The sequence below is a fragment of the Lytechinus pictus genome, chromosome 3 (genome assembly GCF_037042905.1).
Source record: "Lytechinus pictus isolate F3 Inbred chromosome 3, Lp3.0, whole genome shotgun sequence".
Taxonomy (NCBI): domain Eukaryota; kingdom Metazoa; phylum Echinodermata; class Echinoidea; order Temnopleuroida; family Toxopneustidae; genus Lytechinus; species Lytechinus pictus.
Window position 1 is genome coordinate 41,254,669 of NC_087247.1, and position 9,466 is coordinate 41,264,134.

Here is a 9,466-nt window from a genome sequence, read left to right on the forward strand (position 1 = left end):
AACCCATACCCATATTTACGGGTCATTTTGGCTAAAAGGGTACCCATTATTAAGGATTTATTAAAATCTGACAAGCAGAAAAAAAAAGAAGTTATCACCCAAAGTTGGAGGAGAATATGGACCCATGTATCTAAAAATTGAAGCCATGGACCCATGTTTAAGTCCAGTATCTAAAAATTGGGGCCTTTTTTATGGATTTTCCAGCGTAAAACCATACCCCATGTTTAGGGATTTCTTCCAAAAAAAAGCGACAAATTCCAGCGGCACATCCCCGTATGCCTTATTTCGTGAGTTCCCCCCCCCCCCCCCGGGTTACATAAGGTTGAGTCCTGGACGCAAGATCTTCTGTTCCTCTGTGTCCAGCTGAGTCCTGGTGATATACAGTGACGTCTGAAGAATTGGCACGGTCCGGGGGAGGAACCTGTCATTTACCTTGTAATCAAATTTAAATTCTACATTACGCCACCAAAAAATCAATCCTCTTTTCAAATGGTATGATCTACATCCTTAGACCCTACTACAAGTACAAGTTCAGGAAGACTAGATCTAGACTATTCCATAATAAGTTGCAGATTCTCAATGTGAAAAAGTTCTTAGTGTATTCTTAATATTAGCTCTACTCTAGATAGTAGATCCTTTATTCTTGAAAAGCTAAGTTGTGCGCATGGCCCCTTGACTGGTGAGGGGATTAAGTTGCAGACATGGGGCAACATCAGGGTCATATTTGTGAAGAATCTTAGCGTAGAATCTAGAGTCTCTATCAAGTATCATGTCACCCCTGGGCCCTAGCTCGTCTGTAACAAGGGTAGATCTAGATTCTAGTAGATCTAGACTCTAGGCAATTTAAGCTTCTTCAATCTCTTACTCTTAGATTATTAGTCGAATTTCGATCTAGGCCTAGACCACAAGTTACGTTAGTTGTCTACTCTTATTATAGTTGTCGTAAGAATTAGATCTAAGGACTTTTAGATTCTAGATCTAGGTAGACTCTGGATAGGAATAGATTCTAGATCTAACCGTCGTTTCCGGGAAGTTATTTAACAATTATAGAGCCAACGTAGTTCAGCGGAACAATCATATGTGTAAAAGTTAGGGGGTAGGTCTAGATACATAAAGTTACAGATAGGCTACAGTACTAGTAGTACAGAGACTTAAAGTTTTTTTTTAATTTATAAAATTTTGGTCTAGGCCTAGACTTTTTTGTAGATTCTATTTCAACCCAGGCCTATAGATCTAGATTCTAGACTAGATCTAGGTCTATATCTACTCCCTTTATAAATTAATATTTCTGTTAGATTCTAGTCCTAGATTAGTAGATAGATCTAAAGTTAGATCTAACCTAAGTTAGACTAACGTTAGAAAGTAGGCCTAGAAGTGAATAGTCTAACGTAACGTAACGGTTAGGCCCTAGCCTAGATCAAGATAAGAAAAAAGTTTTAGATTAGAGGTACCGGTACCGCCTAGTTAGGTCTACTGACGGACTCAGGGGCGTCGATCCATTTTTCAGATTGGGGGGGGGGGGGGCAAAATCATGAATCAACTTTCCAAAGGCGCTCGATCACACAAAACAAACAGACTCAAACACACACACACACACATATGCCTATATGTATATATATATATATATATATATATATATATATATATATATTCACACACACACACATATCTCACCAACAAATTAAATTAAAAAAAAATTAAAATTAACAATAGATGCGAGCGCGAAGCGCGAGCTGAAAATTTTGATATTTTGATCCTAAAAAAAAAAAGAGTTTAATTGACGTTTTTAATAAAGAACAAGAAATATATCCAACAAAAGATTATTGCAAATCGAAGTGGGAGTTCTTTTGAGGTATAGAACTGAAAACGGGACATTCTATTCACCTAGGGCCTAGGCCCTATTCAATAATGAAAAGTATGGGTTTTTGCTACAGAAATGATGCGAGCGCGAAGCGCGAGCTGAATTTTTTTATATATTCTAATCTGAAAACCAGACATTTTGAGCACGATTTTAGATGAAGAACGAGTTGTGTATCTCAATCTCGCTTGCTGATTTCTGTGTAACATTACAATCTTATTTCATTTTTTGCACATGCGGAATTATTGGGGGGGGGGGGGGGGGCAAAACGATATGTTTGCCCCCCCCCCCATATTTTCATTGGTGGGGCGGTTGCCCCCCTGCCCCCCATGATCGACGCCTTAGCTCTGCTGACGGTACTACGCCGGTATAGAATCTAGGAGTCGGACTAACGTTACTGAATACCGGTCTAACGTTAGAGATCTAGATCTATTAAAGATTTAGCAGGTCATTGCATTAACCCGATTCTAGATGACATGATCATCTGGATCTAACGGTAGATCTACTCACAGAAAGGGACATATTACTAGTAGATCTAACGTTAGATCTAACTGTTACTATACTTACTACTACCAGGCCTACTTACCACCAACCTATTCAACAACATTTACACCGGCGGTCTCTTGTCTTCTTGACTTGTTCATCGCCCTTCGCGGCGCGGCGGTCTCTAACGTTAAAGTACCGAAGAAACTGAGCAGCCTCACCGAGTCAGGGCTCAGGCCTAGATAACTGGTCCAAAAGATAAATCACGTATCAGACACAATTGTGCAGTTGGATATTTGTCCGATGTTCATTATAGATCTACATCTACGATCTAGTTACTTAAGCCTAGGTCATAAGATAATTATAAGACTTTTCAAAGGGTCGTCTTTCGCCATCGCACCGTACCACTACCAGTCTAACTTTTAGTCCACCATATCATACCGACCACGTGCTAATAAAATCACGTGCATGCGCAAATTGCGCTTAATAAAGGCCTAGCTAGCTATATTGCGAGCACAATTCAGCCTAAAAGGAAAATGCACACTTGACACGTGAATGACGTGATGTAGTATCTTTGCCTATAAAAGGGGATCGCAATCGTGTTGGAAAGCTATTCACTGTAATGTTTGAATGCTATAATACAAGTAACCCTAAACAATGATTGCTTGGTGATAGAAGTGGTTACTCCACCATTGACATGATTGATAACATTCTTTCACTACATGCCATTCTCGACTGATATGAGAAGGAAAAGGGTGTAGTGCTTTTTATTATTTTTTTTATTACAAGAAAGCGTTTTGATTTGATCGATAGATCATCATGAAATTAATTCATCCTTGAATTAATGAAAAATTGCTGCAAAAGTCGGAATCTTGCTTTCCATTTATTACAATTCTATATCAGATTTTTTTTCAAAAGCAACATAGGTGTAAACGCGGTGAAAATTTGTCGCCTGTAATGTTTTCGTTGTATTTCAATGACTTTTCGTCATTTTTGTCTGAGAGATACCCAGGCCTGTAAATGAAACTTGCTTTACGGAGGAAGAGAATATATTTGTAGATCTATTTACACTTCTTTATACAAATATGATGCTGAGGAACTCAGTCCAGTTAGCCCGCAATTACCGTTAATATCCCAAAACTTTTATTTTTCCCGCGGGAAAGTTTAAACTCCTACCTTTATTTTCAGATCTGACGAAATTAGTGTTTGTGATGATTATGTTTACTTATGAACAATTTTCATAATAACAGTTTCAAATACTAGTAAGCCACCAATAAGCAAGTTTCTCAAGCTAGAAGAGCGTGGCGTACATGCATATGGAGACAAAAATTCTCGACCAAGAAGAAGGAAAGTGAAAGAAAGAGAGGATGATGAAATGTGACATTATTGAGCACTATAGGCCTATTCGATGAAAACTGAAATCCCAGTGGATTACCATTGGATGGCAAAGATACCATAATAGTAACTTTAATGCAAAGGGGGCCGGATTTTAATTTTTTGGTATAAACTTGTTAGTGGCGGACAGATGGGGGGAAGGGGGGTTCTTGCCCCCATCCCAACTTTCCACGTTCAAGAAAAAAAAAGAGAAAAGGATCAAGAGAAGGGTAAAGATTTTAGATTAAAATTTTAAAGTTATGTCAAAATCTATCGCAAAATTTGATTTTTGAAATAAAAATTCCGAAATTTTTGCTCACCCGCTCGCAAATTTTTACCAATTCAACGCGATATATTTAGCCCCCTCAAATTTTTTGGCTCATTACGCAACAAAAGTTGCAGATAATTTGTACAAAATGATTCTTTCTAATTCAAGCAAGTTTTGTAATTATATAACGACATAATCAAATCATATATACACCCCCACATATAGTGCGTATCAGTAAACAGTTTACAATTTGAAAAAGTCCTGGGAATTGAAAAAAGACATAATTTTTTTCACATACATTCTTGGAGTTGGGTCTCATCTATTAAATAAAATAAAAATTTTGACAGAATGTTACCCTTGAGTGATCACTGTCCAGTTTGGTAAAGCTCGTAATAATTGCCCAGAAATGCTCACTTTTCACGCTGTGTCAATGAAAACGTCGAAAACAAATTAACTGACCGTGTGGTTCATTTCTCATTTTTTTCCATTTTCAGCCAATTGAAATAAAACAAATACAATTGAACATTCTGTAACAATTTTACCACCCAAATTAACACTTTAACCCGAGGTAAGCACAACCATTAGCTTTTTTGTGTCAGATGGATCTGAGGACATAACTGAATGTGTAAACAAAAGGTTATTACTATATAAGTGTACATTTAAATATTTCATTTTAATACTTGTTACTCCACACTTTTCCCAAATCATAATAATGATTTATAGAAAGAAAATCAAGCATAAGCCACTTCATGTGAATCACTGCCCTGTGGCCTCGGTGTGTGGGTGGGGGGGGGGGGGGAGGGGGCGTTCGATGAAGTGTTTTGGGCAAGGAAACAAGTTAAAAGGGAGAATATAACTTCAAATTATTCTTCTTACTAAAGTCTATGTGCTCTTCATGATAAACGTTTACTTTTATCTAAATAACTTTTTCCAATTTCTGCGCAAATCATTTTTCACGAACTTTTCCAAAGTAAGTGGTGCTCACTCAAGCGGAAATATTTTTCAACAGTTTTATCGTCATTCGATTGAAGCTGAGACCTGTACCAATGTATAAGTATGGATAAAGCTTTAAGATACTACAAATATATTATTTCATAGGATCATTTCTACATGTAAATTTGTTTTGATACGCACTGTATATTTACTCATAACACAAGCTGTGCCTTTAATTTTTTTTTATAAACATTTGTTTTTCTACCTTTTCTTTCTCCATCCCTTCAAATTTCCCTTTTATACCTCTTTTTTCTTCTTTTCTTTTCTTTTTTTTGTAATATTATATTACTCATATTTGTTTCTTTTAAGTTTTTGTGTACATATTGCTTTTTGAATGTACTATCGAACTATTTGTAGTATCGATTCATTTCAATTCATTTATTTATTTCAGATATATAAACAATATAAAATGTACAAAGGTTAAAAATAGGCAGCACCTCATAAAGGTTACGCTTGTCCAGCAAGGTGCTCCTTACAAAGAACATGCAAGAACAAAAAATACATCAACATAAGACTTTACACTGAATATAGACACATGGTATATGTATTATTGAAATGCTGTTAGGTAAATTGTTCTAATGTATTTTTAATGGACACCGATACACAGAATGGGTTGTTGAGTAAATAAACAAACTTTAAACTTTTAAATTGTCAAACAGCCGGGAGGGGAGGGGGTGGGGAAGATGATAGAAAGGACGGGAAAATGGAAAAGGTGAGTCGAGAGGGAAAATAAAGGAGAAAGAAAGAGAAGAAGTAGAAAATGCACGCTTTGCGCACACGCAATGATATAAAACTTTTGGCATAAAAATTCATACTACTTCATATGTAAAATTTATTCACCACGTTCACAGAGTGTGTTTATTCTCTACTTTCAAGTCTTAATTTCGACCATTCTAATTCAAAAGTTCATCATTCTTCACGAAATGGAGAAAAAAATGTGCGAATTTCGCGCGCTTGCGTGCGCCCATCTCGCTGCCGGGGAGGGGGGGGCATGCATGGACCTGGCCACGGAGGATTATCTATTGTTACTGGGGGTGCTGTGCTGTGCTCAGCACCCCCAGTAACAATAGACTAATCCTCCGTGGATAGGTCCCTGGGGGAGGATGACGCAAAAGAAGGAAAACAAACAAATAAAGTGAGTCGACAGGGGAAAACAAAGGAGTAAGAAAGAGAAATTTGATACAAGGAAAATGCGCGCTTCGCGCACATACATGCAATGATATAAAACTTCGGGCATTAAATTAATACTACCGATCTATCTGCTTAAAGGTCTTTTTTTAGGTCAGGAGAAACAAGGAACGGGGAGAAAAATGGGGAATGAGATGAGAAACAGAAGAGGAAAAATGAAAGGAAGAAGTGAAGAAAATAAGGGAGGGGTGGATTGGCAAAAAGCAAAACACAAGTTCATTTATGAAGGTTTGTGAGTGCAATTGGCAAAATATCGAGGTGAAAAATGAAATGAAAAAAAAGACCCATTCACCTAGGCCATTGTAGGCGTAGCCAATTTCTATGGATCATTTTCATCTTTCACCGAATGAAGTACTAGTATTCTGCCAATTGCATGAATGAAACAAACAAGTGGAATGCCTCTGGCCGTCTCACCTGCATCACGCGATTCAATATAGCAGCAGTGCTGATTGTGAAAACTACTATAACTCGCACAAGATGTTCAGTGATACTTGGTTACTCGTATTTCCACGTTTTATGAACTAGACCAATACACTTATAGAGATATGATGGCAATTCAACAAATACCCCCAACGTGGCCAAAGTTCTTTGACCTTACATGACCTTTGACCTTGATCATGTGACCTGAAACTCCACAGGATGTTCAGTGATACTTGATTACTCTTCTGTCCAAGTTTTATGAACTAGACCAACACACTTTCAAATTTATGGCTGTAATTCAACAAATACCCCAATTTGGCCAAAGTTCATTGACCCTAAATGACCTTTGACCTTGATCATGTGACCTGAAACTTGCACAGGATGTTCACTAATACTTGATTACTATTATGTCCAAGTTTCATGAATCAGATCCATAAACTTTCAAAGTTATGATGGTAATTCAACAGATACCCCCATTCGGCCAAAGTTCATTGACCCTAAATGACCTTTGACCTTGGTCATGTGACGTGAAACTCATGTAGGATGTTCAGTGATACTTCATTAACCTTATGTATAAGTTTCATGAACTAGGTCCATATACTTTCTAAGTTATGATGACATTTCAAAAACTTAACCTTAGGTTAAGATTTTGATGTTGATTCCCCCAACATGGTCTAAGTTCATTGACCCTAAATGACCTTTGACCTTGGTCATGTGACATGAAACTCAGGCAGGATGTTCAGTAATACTTGATTAACCTTATGGCCAAGTTTCATGAACTAGGTCCATATACTTTCTAAGTTATGCTGTCATTTCAAAAACTTAACCTCAGGTTAAGATTTGGTGTTGACGCCGCCGCCGCCGTCGCCGTCGGAAAAGCGGCGCCTATAGTCTCACTCTGCTATGCAGGTGAGACAAAAATCATTATTTGACCTATAAGAATAGATTCTTGCAATTTGTCATTTTTTAATTCGGATGCAAACGATCGCTTTTATTAGTTGATTTTGTGAGACTACGCATCATTTTAATGATTACAAAAAATGCTTGAAATATATCTTTAAGGTCAAGAATAGGCCTTCCAATAAGAAATTTCATACCCTTTTCATGAATTCAAACGGTGGTCGAAATCACCTTTTCCAGTAGGCGTATATCTGTGTTCGTATTTTTTGTTTTTAAATATGACAATTATAACCATCTTCCTGATTTCTACCGGTCTCCTCTTCAGATAAAAAAAAATGCAAACACGCTTCACGCTCTGGAGAGGAAAGTCGTATCCCCCACCACACGAAACCAATATCCAATTTCGTAACTCTGTAATTCTTTTTTGAATTCTAAATTGACTCAAAAATACATTTCAATTACACTTTTTATTTATATTCGTTTTATCACATTTGACATCTAATTGAAACTCAATTACTCAATCTTTCACAAAATGCATTCTTGCCACTAACATGAATTACTTTACAGCAGAAATACAGCAATTAGTTCATGTATTTGTGTGAAAAAAGATTATAGTAGACCTACTTCACAACTATATTCAAGTAGTTGAGAACCTTTAGATTACAAGATGAAAACATCTTACAGATTGCCTCTATAATGTTATTCATAAAAGTAGGGGGAAAGACACACGATTCATCATATCAGAAGAGGGTCGCTAGTTGTGATTGAAAATACTCGCCATGAATAAAAACATACGGAAAGGAGTTTTTCATAATGGTCTCTATTCATATTATGGGAAGACAGTCATTAATCGTCAGGTTCAATACTCATTAGAATCGATATTCATAAATATAGGGTTGCTATTCAAAAAATGACCAAAAAGGGTAGCTATTTTGAAACAGAGGGCCATGGGTTCAAATCCTGCCGTGGAGAGTTTTCATTCACACACTTGAAATGTTGGGCAACGTAGTGTCCACTGTGTAATGTATGTTGGTAAAAAAAAAATATATATATATATATATATATATATATAAATATATATATAAATATATTTATATAACTAATTTATTGGTTGGATTGCTTCACTAAGCTAGTCGTACAGACTGTTTCACCCTAAGGCTCATCAGCGACTGATTTATATATACATATATATATATATATATATATTCTGCGCAATTATTATCCAATTTATTAGTTTGTATTACCCAATTTGGGCAGATTTTAACCAATAGTTGTGTCGGCAGTATGTTGCGCAGGGTTGGTTAAAAGTTTGGCATTTGTATCCACACTGTGCTGCACTAGACCCAGGTGAGCTGAATGGGTACCCGGCAGAATTAATTGAATGCACTGAGCGCCGTTGAAAAAAAGTGATAGCTCGAGAGCCGGGGTGATTGTAATTGCACTCTGTCCTGTTTTAAGTATTTGATTTGTAACGTCATATATGCGAGCAGCTTTCCTACATATCTTATGGCAAGAAATCAATAAAATATCAATTTCTCAGAAAGTTGGATAAAATTTGTACCTTCAGTATATCAATACACAAATGATTTTACACACCAGAAAGAAAATTTAAAAAATAAATCATCACGAACCATTAAACAAGGCAAACGCCAAGCGTTGTCTCGCCTGCATATTGCAGTCTGCATATTGCAGTCATGAAGAGACTGCATGTCAAAACTACATGTATGCTATATGACTTAGATGGACCTCTGTTACGAGTTTGGCGATCCCACCTCGAAACTATAGAAAGTTATTGTGTGTACAACACAGCAGTGCCAGTCATGGAAAGTTCATTGACCTTTGACCTTAATCAAATTCAACTCACATTCGAACTTGACCTGCACCTTCAAGAGATGGACCTCTTGTTTGAATTTGGCAATCCTACCTCGAAGATATAAAAAGTTATTATTGTACAACACAGAACAGTGCCAGTCATGGAAAGT